At 40.1% G+C, this 13,348-nt stretch overlaps 1 non-coding gene across 1 annotated transcript; it reads right to left on the bottom strand.

The window, feature by feature from the left end:
• Positions 1-10,057: 10,057 nt before the first annotated feature.
• On the bottom strand, positions 10,058-10,220 carry LOC122111038. The gene has a single exon (XR_006147981.1). It is a non-coding gene; the product is annotated as a U1 spliceosomal RNA (small nuclear RNA).
• Between the last annotated feature and the right edge of the window lie 3,128 nt (positions 10,221-13,348).

Genomic DNA, 13,348 nt, shown 5'->3' on the forward strand with positions numbered 1-13,348 from the left:
CAAATTAGATAGATGAGTCTCATGAGTCTCATGGACTCTCCTGCCTTGGCTGGTCATGAACTGTGATCCTTAGATTTCATCCTCCTGAGTACCTCGTATAACATGTGTGAGCAACCAATGTTTGATTCATTTCAACCTCTATCACTGATAGAGGTTTTGTACTTCTATCCTCCTTTTCTTTTATTTCTTCTGTGTTTGTCCTGCAGCTTGAACTCAGGGTCTGAGTGCTGTACCAGATACTATTGCCCAGTTCTGCCAGTTGACCACAGCTCAATTCCAGGGTTTTTGTTTTTTTTTCTGTTTTGGTGGTTAATTAGAAATGAGTAGAGCCTGTCAAGATTCATGAGGCTGAAATCTGAGGATCAACGTTTGTACCAGCCTGGGCAGGAAAGTCCATGATATCTCCAATTATAACCACTAAAAAGCTGAGAATAGTAGAGTCTTGAGAAAAACAGTACAAGTTCAAGCAACAGGACTCTCACACAGACATACAGACACACACACACACACACACGTGTCTTATGGACTTTCCTAATTGGTCTGGTCTTTAAATATTATCCTCATATTTTAGCCTCCTGAGTAACTAGAATTACAGTTATGAGCCACCAATGATTGGCTGATTGGCTCATTGAAGCCTCGGTTATTGGTTCTTCTTCTACCCTTCTTTACATTTATTCATGTCATTGTTTTGTGTGTGATGGTCCTGGAGCTAGAACTCATGCAACGCCTGGCCTGTTTCAGGAGGCTGAAGTCTGACCATCATGGTTCAAAGCCACGCTGAGCAGAAAGTCTAAGATCCTTACCTCCAATTAACTGCCAAAAATCTGGGAGTAGTACAGTTCCAGCCCTAGGATGTGCCACAAAGAACTGTCTTCTGGGCTTTCTTGCTAAGTTTGGTCTTTACACTGGATCCCCATATTTCTGCCTACTGAGGTTCTTGAATTACAGGCATGAGTCACCAGCCCTGGGTTCTATTTTTCTTATCTTTTTTTTGTGATCCAGAGGCTGGATCTCTGAGGCACTCAGGGCACTGTTTTGTAGCTTTCTCACTCAAGGCTGGTGCTTTACAACTCCAATCACAGCCTCACTTCTGTTTTCTTGTTTGTTTGTTTTGCTGGTGATTTTATGATAAGACACCATAATCCTCAGATTTCATCTATCTTAGTTTCTAGGATTACACACATGAAACAAAAACTCATGGCTCATTTGGAAAATTTAATTGGATTTTCCAATACATTTTTTAATTTCTATTTTTTATTTCTATATGTATGCTGGGCTTTGGGCTATAAATCAGAGCCTGGGTATTGTCCCAGTACTTTTTATTTTTGCCGGTCATGGGGCCTGAACTCTGGGCTTGGGCACTGTCTCTCAACTCTTCAGCTTGAGGCTAGAGCCCTACCACTTGTTCCACAGTGCCACTTCTGGCTTTTTTTCTTATTTTTTGCTGAGGAATTGAACCCAGGGCCTCATGCATGCAAGGCAGCACTCTACTACTGAGGCAACTTCCCAGCCCCGTCACAGTACATTTTTAATACTAGCATGCTAATACGTGAGCCACAGCACAATTTGTGGATTTTTTTTAAAAACTGTAGTTGGCTAATTAGAGATAAGTCCATGGACTCACCTGCCTTGGCTGGCCTTGAACACTGAGTCTCAGATGTGTGACCCTTGAGTAACTTTAATAACAAGTGTAAGCTACCTCAGTTTTTATTTTATCCTCTGAAATTTGCTCTCCCTTTTCTTCTTCTACCTTTCTTTTCATTTATTTATTTTATTCTTGTTTGTACTGGTCCTGAAGCTTATCTCAAGATGTGGGTGCTGTCCCAGAAATCAGTCTCATTTCTGCCATTGGAGACACAGCTCAACCTCCAGCTGTTTTTTTTTTTTCTTTTCTTTATTTTTTTCGTGGTTCATTAGAGATTAAGAGTCTCATGCAATGCACAGAATACCTCAGGAAGCTGAAATCTGAGGATCACAGTTTTGAAGCCAGCCTGCAAAGGAAATTCCATGATTCTCTTTATCTCCAGTTAGCTGGTAGTGATCCCACCAAAAAGCTGAGATTGATAGAACTCCAGCCTTGAATAAAGTAGAACAAATTCAACTCTCATGACTGGCACACACAGAAAAATGGCCAAAGGATTTCCCTGCTTGGGCTTGCCTTTTAAATGGTATTTTCTGATTTTAGTCCCCTATGTAGTTAATATAACATGTGTAAGCCACCTGTGATTGATTAATTTAAAACTCTGTCACTGGCTATTACTTTTTCTACACTTCTTTATTTCTTTTGTGGTGGTCCTTAGGCTTTAACTTGGGGCTTTGGGGTTTGTCTTTTTATGTCTTCTATATAACTTGTTCCAGTTTTGTTCTAATGTTTCATTTGTTTATGTTGCTTTTTATATCTTACATAAGTAAATTTTTATATCTCACAAAAGTAACTTTTAGCTGGTGGCTCATGCCTGTTATCTTACTCAGGAGGCTGACATCGAGGATCACAGTTTGAAGCCAGCACAGGCAGAAAAATCTTGGAAATTCTTATCTCCACTACACTACCAAATGTACTAGAAGTGAAGATATGACTGAAGTAGTAAATTGCTAGACTTGCGCAAAAAACTCAGAGCCCAGGTCTCAAGTTCAAACCCTTGGACTGGCACAAAAAGAAAACTTTCATTAACTTATATTATACCAGGATTACTGGTGTGAGACACCAGTTGGTTTTAAGAACCAACTTTTGTAGCAGCTGCCACTTTTGATGTTTTCCCTAGGAACTTTTATGTTGTTTTTTTCCATGCCTTACATTTACATTCCATTAAATGGCATTCTTATTTCCTTTGTTTGGAGGGACATATCAATAATTCAATGACAAATCAAAAAAGGCATGTCTTGAATTTTTCTTTAATTTAAATAGGAAAGGGAAACGCTGAGTCTAAACCTAGCAGAGAGTGAATGACGGTTTGTTTAATGTATTCGTGAATGTGGGAGACTGCCATTTTGGGTGCTTTCGTGGTGGGGTCATCCTGCAGCTTCACAATAACTTCTATGATGTCACAACCTCTTTTTCCATCACAACGGATAGGTGTCAGCCACTGATCTCACCTTTATGTGGACTTAGATACACAAGGAGGAAAAGAATAATTAGAATAAATGACTATTAACTACAAGACCACAGCTTGATGAGTTTTCCTGACTGAATTCTGATATTACATGAGCAGAGCAGGCTCACCTCTATACAAGGGTACTAAGCACTAAGGCTCATCTCTACACAAAGCTACTAAGCACTAAGGACCAGGCACTGCCGTAGGCAACTGGAGAAACATGTGAATACAGCTATGAATGGCCTTCTCCATGCAAATTTCATGCTGAAGGAGAAAACCAAAAATCCCAATGATAATATCAATGAATCAGAAAGATGGTAATCTGGGGAGACAACTTCACATTGAGGATGGGAGGAAGAGACATATGATCTAACAGCAGGGGACTTCATCCATGCTGGCACCAATCTCAATCCCAGATCTCATCCTTCTGAGTAGCCAATTATAGGTATGAAGCACCTGCAGTGGGCTCTTTGATATCAATATCTAACCAATGTGTGCTAAGTTTCTTGGAAGTTTCTTGAGAGGAAGGTTCAAAATTAAGCATATTATGTATCCTAAACATTCATTTCATTATCTTCTAATTATTTGAATATGAGCTGTATTCCTCACTTTTTGGAAAAACCAAGACAATTTTTTTTTCATTGTTCAAATCCTGGGGAGGGAAGGAAAATCACAGCTTCTTTGCCAAACTAGAAAATAATAGTCATTTCAACTTACCAGTTTTTCCAAATAGTATGTCTTGTCCTTGATGGATTTTTCATCTTCAACAATGTTAGATGGATGAAATTATAAATGGGAGAAAAGCAACCACATAGTAGCAAGTTTATCACAATGACATATAATCTGTCCACTTTCTATCCAATGAAAACATTTGCCACAAGAACTAAAAAACTTGAATAAAAACTTGGAGATTCTACTCTTTATACAAAGTTGTTTTTTTGTTGTTTTTTGTCAGTCGTGGGGCTTGAACGCTGGGCCGAGGGGCAGTCCCTTAGCTATTCAGCTCAAGGAAAGCACTCTAGCACTCGAGCCACAGCACAACTTCTAGTTTTCTGGTGGTTATTTATAGATAAGCTTCATGGAGTTTCCTGCACAGGCTGGCTTTGAACTGCAATCTTCATGTCCCAGCCTCCTGAGTAGATAGGAATACAGACATGAGCCATCAGCACCTAGCCAAACTTGTATTTTCTTCAGTTTTGCTGGCTTGAATGATTACCAAGGAAAAAATAGAACCTAAAATTATTATTTTGTGCTAAAATTTGCAATAGTTTTACCACGAAGAATAGTGAAATATTTAGAATTACATATTTTGAGAAAATGTAGCTTATTAGCTTTTATTGTTCTAAAATAATAGAATCTCTTTTTTGTAAACACTGTACTCTGAGTTCAGAACTTGTACATGTTGACAGACACTCTATTCTGTGAGCCACATCCTTCTCATTTTTAAATCAATCATCATTTAAATAATTTGAACCTCACAGGCATCTTTTGTTAAGATTAAGTAAAATAAGCCTAAACTCCTGCCTTTTGAGTAACAGAAGAAATCCTAATATCTAGAATATATAGACAAAAAATGAAACACCCTAAGAACAAATAATCTAATCAATAAATAGGCAAGGGAATTGACTAGATAGTTCCCCAAAACTGATGTAGGTATCTAAGGAATACATGAAAATATTCAACACCGTTAGTAATCAAGGAAATGCAAATCAAATCTATGTTGAAGTTCATGTCTGCCTAATCAGAATGCCTATTAAAAAAGAAAACAGAAATACTTGCAGTGAGGTGGGGAAAGATACCCTACACAATGATGGCAATTAAGTGAATCATTACAGCCCCAACAGAAATCAGTGTGGAAGTTCCACACAAGAAATCCTACATATACACCTGAAGAAATGTAAGTCAGCCTTATAGTACAGCCATTTGCACACTCATTTTTTACAGCATGATTCAAAATAATCACATTCCAGAATTGGCCACCACAGGCAGAAAAGTGTGTAAAACTATTATCTCCAAATAACAATTAAAAATCTGGGAGTAGGACTGTGTACCAAGTCGCAGAGTACCAGTCTTGATGGAAGGAAGCCAATCAAGAGATTAATGTCCTAGGTTCAAGCCTCAGGACTGGCAAACACACACACACACACACACACACACACACACACACACACACACACACACACACACACACACAATGCTTCCTATATTTTTTAGCCAAGTTTCTTATTCCCCTAAGATTCATACATCTATGACAGATCTAAATGTAATGGGAAAGAGATATTTATAATGATAAACTTCTACTGAAGAACCCAATTTTTTCTTGTTTTTTTTTGTGGTCTTTGGACTTGAACTCATGGCCTGAGTGCTGTCTGTGTGCATTTTCCCTCAAGGTTGGTGCTCTACCACTTAGATACAGTGCCACTTCCAGGTTTGTGATAGTTTGTTGGAGATAAAGAGTCTCAAGAACTCTGACTTCCACACACTAATTTCTAATTGCAATTCTCAGATTTCACATTCCTGAATTGGTAGAATTAGAGGCCTGATCCACCAATGCCGGGCTAGAACCTGAGTATTTTCACCATTGCTCATTGGAAGAGTTCAATTCTTTTTCCTCCAGAACACTTACCAAGCACAGTTCTCTCTGGATGGTAATCAAGCAAATACAGAGGCACCAGTAGCTCACACCTGTAAATCCTAGCTACTGAAAAGTCTGAGATATGAGGATAGTGGTTCAAGGCCAGCCCAGACAGGAAAATCTGGGAGACTTTTAGTCCCAATTAACCACAAAAAAATGCCATATGTTGAGTTGTGGCTCAAGAAGTAGAGCTCTACCTTGATCAAATACCTCAGGGATAGACCTCAGGCCCTGAGTTCAAGGCCCAAGACCAGTGCACATGCAAACACACACAATTTAATAACATGGTTCTCAAACCTAGCAAGGTGCCATCCTAATCCATTAATGTCATGCTTTGTTATGAGAACTGGAAAAGTCTAACGTCTGGCGTGGGCTGGTAAACAGCATCTGGACATAGTAATTAGCTCACAGCCAGTCAGACCAACCCAGACCGGAAGCAAGATTGAGGTGGTGCAGGCACATGGCCCCTACTCCCCTATTCACCCAGACTGGAATCAGGAGTGAGGTGACACAGGTAAGCAGCCCCCACTCACTAAGACCGGAAGACAGAGTAAGGTGACAAGGGCACCAAGCCCAGACTTATCCAGCCAGGAAGCAGTAGTGAGGTGATGCAGGGACATGGCCCCTACCCACCCAGACCGGAGGCTGTCGTGAGGTGACACAGGCAGCATGGCCCTTACTCCCCCACTCATGCAGACCAGAAGCAGGAGTGAGGCGACACAGGCACGTGGCCCCCACTCACCTAGAGTGGAAGCAGGAGTGAGGTGAAACAGGCATGCAGCCCACACTTACCCAGACTGGAAGTGGGAGTGAGGTGGTGCAGGCACACGGCTCCTACCCACCCAGACCAGAAGCAGGAGTGAGGTGACACAGGCATGCGGCCCCTATTCATCTAGCCAGGAAGCAGAAGTGAGGTGATGGTCGCATGCCACACCAGAGGCATGATCCTAGCATTCCATGGCAGCTCTCTTCTCTCCCAGCCTTTGTGAAGGGCTGCTAGGTTCCATGATGCACTCCGGAGGTCAAGGGGCTGGAGCCAAGGTTGCTGCTGCCTCCCCCAACTGTTACTCCACCTGCTGCAGCTATGGTAGCAAATTTAATAAGTTCTAATTCACAGACCATATACTATGAACTATTAGTGTCTTCATGTACCATGTTCCAATTGCTAGTCACTTAATTGTATAGTTGCCAATGTCTTAAGTGTTCACTGACTTATAAATATGCTGGAATGGAAATCCTAATATCACTGATGTCTTTTAATTTCTAGGAATGATGATTTTGAAATGACCCTTTCTGAAGAGAAGAGGAGGGGACATAGACTCAACTGTTCAAGAGTGCCTTTGGTTGACACTCTATTGGCCCAAGAATGAGTCGACACAGCTGGTATCCAGTTGTTTTGTGTTAGTCTTTGGGTCATGTTTTCTGTTTGGCCTTGGAGTCTTAGGCTTCTCTTTGTAGACACAGAAGATGGGAAAGTAATTGCCAAGGCTTATATAATCAGGAGCCATTTACTTCCTGCCCTTCTGAAATGGCATCTCACTACATAGCCAAGATGGCCTTGAACTTATTTTGCTTCTGCTTCAGCTTCCCAAGTGATGGAATTACAGGCTTACCATACCATGCCGAGCTATCTCTCATGGACCATTTGAAATAGAAAAATCATGACATGTGTGCTTTATCTACTAAGAGACTTGTGCAAAGACCAAATAATTTACAACCCTGTTGTTAAGAATATAGACTCATATTCAACTGAATTTCAAATTCAATTTTGGTTTCTTACCTGCTTTGGGTTAAAGAGGTAGACACTACATCACTGAGTTTTATTCACTTGTACAGAAATGTGGATGGTGCCAGGGACAGGTGGCTCATGCCTATAATCTTACTCAAGAGGCTGAGATGTAAGGATTGTGTTTTGAATCCAGCCCGGGCAGAAAAGTCACCATTAGAATAGGAGGACAAGAGCCAAACTGATGAGCCAGATACTCTACTGAAAAATGGTTTAATATGGTACATTGTTTCCCACATGTCAGTTTGTCATTCTGCTTCTAGTCAGAAAATTTATAAGGCTCAGAAAAGGATTCAAGCTCTCTGTTAAACCATACTGTAGCCATTTTGATTTTTATTAAAGGAATAATCAATTTAGACATTGGTAGCTCATGCCTATAATCCTTGCTGCTTACGAGGCTGAGATCTGAGGAACATGATTTCAGGCCAGCCCAAGCAGAAAGTCCATGAGACTTGTCTCCAATTAAGCAGTGATAAACCCAGAAGAAGAGGTATGCCTTAATACAGTATTATTCCTAAGGAAAAAGCTTTATTTAAGCTGCCCTAAAACTTCGGGTCATATGTTGGGACATTGCCACGTACAATGCTGCTGGACCCTGCCTTCCTTTGGTGTGTTTGCCTAGAGCCTGGCTTTCACTCCTGTGGATATAGGCTGTTTAGCCCACAACCTTGGGGGTGGCATCATCCGTGTATGGAATATACTGCCCAGACAAAAACCTATGATGGAAGCAATGATTGACAAGGTGTTAGTCCAAAGTTACAATGGTAAGGATGTATTCTGTTTAGCTTTTTTCTTTAGTTAATTGCTTTTTAAAGTTTATCTGCTTATTTAATGTACTCTAGGAAATCAAAAGTTAATATTTGGAATTTTTGGTGCAATTTGCAACTAGGCAAGTAAGAGCACCCATTGCCCCCAAATTCATCATTTAAAATTATTAAAACTCTGTTCAGATGTTTTAGTCATCAGAAATTTGAGCCAGGGATGGGAGCTCACACTTGTAATGCTAGCTGCTGGGTTTTGACAGATACAGAGAGGATTATGATTTGATGTTAGCCCAGGAAAAACATTCAAAATATTGGATCTCAATCAATATTGAACCCAATGCATTGTGCTTCTTATTTCATCTACTCAGAAAGGGTAAAAAGAAGGATTATGGTCTATGCTGGCCTGGTCATAGACATAAAACCCTACCACAAAAATAGCTAAAGCCAAGCCAGGCGCAGGTGGCTCATGCCTGTAATCTTAGCTACACAGGAGGCTGAAATCTGAAGATCACAGATCAAAGCCAGGCCAGGCAGCCCAGTGAGACTCATATAGCCAATAAACCACTAGAAAACCAGAAGTGGTACTGTGGCTCAAACAGTAGAGCCTTCACCTTGGGCCGAAGAACTCAGGGACAACACCCAGGCACAGAGTTCAAGTTACATAACCAACAAAAGAAAAATGAGGACTGGGAAGGTGGTCAGTGGTAGAGCGCTTGCCTTGCATGCCTGAGGCCCTGGGTTCGATTCCTCAGCACCACATAAGCAAAAAGAAAAAAGCCAGAAGTGGCGCTGTGGCTCAAGTGAAGAGTTGAGGGACAGTGCCCAGGCCTAGAGTTCAGGCCCCACGACTGGACCCCCCCCCCCAAAAAAAAAGAAAGAAAGAAAGAAAAATAACTAAAGCCAAAAAAAGCAGGTGTATGGCTCATCTGGTAAAGTACCTACCTAAAATGCATGAGGCCCTGAGTTTAAGTTCTAGGATAGAAAGGGGGAAAGGATGTGAAGGAATAGAAGGAAGAAAAGAAGGAAGGGAGGAGTTATTCTGTATACTGTACTTGCCTAGCTATTTCATTAAGGTGGCTTCTCATTCCTTTTTTTTTTTTTTTTGGTCGGTTGTTGGGCTTGAACTCAGGTCCTGGATCCTGTCCCTGATCTTTTGTGCTCAAGGATAGTGCTCTAACACTTTGAGTTACATTGTCACTTATGGTTTTCAGTGCTTAATTGGAAATAAGAATCTCATAGATTTTCCTTCCTAGGCTGGTGTTGAACCTTGATCCTCAGATCTCAGCCTTCTAACTAGCTAGAATTACAGGTATGAGCCATTGGCTCTGGTCACTCATTTGTTTTCTTTCTTTTTATTTGTAAGTCATGGGACTTGAACTCTGGGTACTGTCCCTGAGCTCTTCAGCTCAAGTGAAGTGCTCTACCACTTGAGCCAGAGCCCACTTCTGGTTTTCTGGTGGTTAATTGAGGATAAGAATCTCATGAGCTTTCCTATATGGGCTGGCTTTGAACTGCAATCCTCAGATCTCACGATTACATGTGTAAGCCACCTGCACCCAAATTCCTCATTTATTTTCTCATGGTGAGTTCAAGCTGATTTCTCTACTCCTTGTAGTTCCTAGCAACTACAAAGTAGTCCTAGAGGTACCTCATCGTTTATAGTAGTCCTTAGGACCAAGTGACTGCTGAGTGCAGGAAAGCAGATGAGGCCAATATAAAATACAATGCTATCTATCTATCTATCTATCTATCTATCTATCTATCTATCTATCTATCTATCCAGTGGAGAGAACTAACACAGTCCCCCACTACCACAAATTATACAGTCGAATTTCCCACATTTGGGGAAATCTCAGGGGTCAGCACATCTGAAGTGCAATAGATAAGCCTGGCCCTGGAAAACCATCTTCATGACCATAGTATCTCCCCTGCCAGGTAAGTAACAAGTGCCAGGTAAGTAACAAGGCTGACTTGGTATTTAAAAAACTAACAAACACATGAGAGTAGTTCACATTTGTAATCCTAGCTACTCAGAATGCTGAAATCTGAGGATTAAGCTTTAAATACTAGATATATTTTGCTGAATTTTTATTAAAGCTCCTTTGGTGTTTTTAATTGAAGGTTTTATTTATTTTCTTATTTTACTGTTTCTTACTGTGACTACCAAAAAGCTGAGTGACTTCCGTGGCTTGTATTCCTGGATTACTTTGGAGGTGCTCTAAGACTTCATCAGTGGCCAGACTTGTTCTACTCAGTGGAGTAGCCAGCCACAAAGTTGTAAGTGACAATACTTACAGTAAGCAAAATTACATAAAATTAAAAATTCAGACACACAGTTACACTAGCCATATTTCAAATAAAAATAGAATTCAAGTTTCAGTGAATGTTAGTAAAGTTATAATGCATTCATTTTATCTGTGTCCCCTGTCACACTGCCACAGAAGAATGGAATACTTAGGACATATCATGTGACTCCCAAAGCCTGGATGTACTTACTCTGTTCCTTTACAGAAAATGTTTGCCTGACCATGTACCCTAGTGAATATCATTTATTATGCAGAGCTACCCTCTTTTCTATATGCTGTTATTTCTCCCTATCCTTTTCTCCCTCCCTCTCTCTTCCCTCACCCAATCCCTCCCTTTCCTTGTTTTAGGGATCAAAACTCATGCATGGTAAGTTGCTAAGCTGAATCTCAGCCCTGTGTATGATTTTGTGTTTGGTGAGGGGGTACTTTTTCAGGGCTTGAACTTTGGCTCTGGACACTATCTCAACTTTCTTCCTCCCTCCCTCCCTTCCTTCCTCCCTTCCTTTCTTCCTTCCTTTCTTCTTTCCTTCCTTCCTTCCTTCCTTCCTTCCTTTCTTTCTTTCTTTCTCTCTTTCATTTTGTCAGTCATTGGGCCTGAACTCTGAAATCTGGGCCTGGTCACTGTCCCTCAGGTCTTTAGATGAAGGATAGTGCTTTACCATTTGAGCCACAGCACCACTTCTGGCTTTTTCCGACTTATGTGGTGATGAGTAATGGAACTCAGGGCCTTATGCATGCAAGACAATCACTCTACCCCTAAGCAACCTTCCCAGCCCTCATTTTATTTTAAAAATAAAATTCAAAACATGCCTTTTATGAATCCTCATTCAATTTATTGAAACATAGTATATATTCTTTAAGCTGTTTTTAAAATATTTTTAGTGTAAAAATATTGTACAGAAGGTTTACAGTTACATGAGTAAAGTAGTGGGCACATTTCCTAGTGAGCATTGTCACCTCCTCCTTTCTTTTTCCCCAAACATCCCTTCCCTTCCCACCTTCCCAACACCTCCCATCCACCACAAAAGTTGTAAAGTTTGTTTTCAACATAGTGTTTTGTACATCTCATTGTTACAATGGGTTAAACTGTATCCTTATTTAAGCATCTTGTTATGTACATATAAGACGCAGGTCACCAGAAACAAATACAGTGAATACAGAGTAATACCCTGGAGGAAGAACATACCAGAGAAACAAAAAAAATCACATAGTACATTATAAATATGTTAAAAACAATTGCAAGGAAGAAAAAAGCACTTGAGTTACTATCTTGAGGTTTATTTCACTTAACATCATCCTATATGGTCATATGTACATAGCTTTTGATTTTTTCTTCTTGTCCTAGACATATACTAGTTATTGAAAAAAAAGGGAAACTATAAGACCTACGTTTTGGGGGGGGGGCCTGGCCTACTTCACTTAATATAATTTTTTCCAAGTCTTTCTATTTCCTAACAAGTGGGGTGATGTAATTCTAATGGAGGCATAGAATTCCATTGTGTACGTGTGTGTGTGTGTGTGTGTGTGTGTATAAATATATATATATATATATATATATACATGTATATGTATATATACATATATATGTCACATTTTCTTGATCCATTTATCTACTGAGGGACACCTGGGTTGGTTCCATATCCTAGCTATGGTAAATAATGCTGCAATAAACAATTGTGCTGGTAGCTTTAATATAGCCTTGTTTGCGATCATTTGGGTAAATGCTCAAAAGTGGGATTTCTGGGTCATAGGGAAGCTCTATGTGGAGTCTATTGAAGAATATCCATACTGCTTTCCAAAGGGGATGAACAAGTTTACACTCCCACCAACAATGCAGTAAGGTTCCTTTTTGACCACATCCCCTCCATCATCTGTTATTATTAGAGTTCTTGATTATAGCCATTCTAACTGGGGTGAGGTGGAATCTCAACATTGTCTTGATTTTCATTTTTATTCTTCATGTGTCTATTGGCCATTCCTATTTCCTCTTCAGAGACCTTTCTCTTTAAGTCTTTAGCCCACTTATTCATGGGGCAGTTGTTTCTTTGAGGATTTGTTTTTGGGGAATTTAATTTTTTGAGTTCTAAATATATTTTAGATATGAGACCCTTGTCCATTGTATGGCTAGTGAAGATCTTCTCCCAGTACTTGGGCTTTCTATTGATCTTGCTAGCTATGTCCTTTGCCATGCAGAAGCTCTGCAGTTTCATGCAATCCCATTTGTCCAACTTTTCTATGATTTTATGTGTTTCTTGGCCTTTATTAAGAAATTTTCGGCATGTGCCAAGGAGACCTAGAGGTTTTCCTCTTCCTTCCTGTAATGGTTTCAGGCTATCTCCTTTGACTCCAAGGTCTTTGATCCATTTGGAGTTGATTCTGTTGCAGGGTGCTATATAAGGATCTAGTTTTAGTTTTCTACAGGTGTGAAATATAGTATATATTTTATAAGTCTTTGTCCATCTCTCAAGAGGCCTCCACAAGTTAATATGTATTTGTAGCTTGGGAAGGGAAATAAGATTTAAATCAGGACAGTAGGAGGCTATGGTTTATAAGGCTCATTTGAGACCCTTTTGGAAGGAATGTTGACTTTTTCCATCTGATATCCTACAGATGACAATCTTGGTACAGGTATTGAGTAGACTGTCACAGGATGGGAAGCTTGTACTGATTTCTCCTGACTTTCCCCTGGGGACAAAGAAGGTGAAGTAGCCATAGGCATGAATCTGTAGGGGGATTGCAATTTATTTGTACTGACTGTGTATTTC

The sequence above is a fragment of the Dipodomys spectabilis genome, unplaced genomic scaffold, assembly GCF_019054845.1.
Source record: "Dipodomys spectabilis isolate Male_0828 unplaced genomic scaffold, ASM1905484v1 ptg000084l, whole genome shotgun sequence".
In the NCBI taxonomy this organism is placed as follows: Eukaryota; Metazoa; Chordata; class Mammalia; order Rodentia; family Heteromyidae; genus Dipodomys; species Dipodomys spectabilis.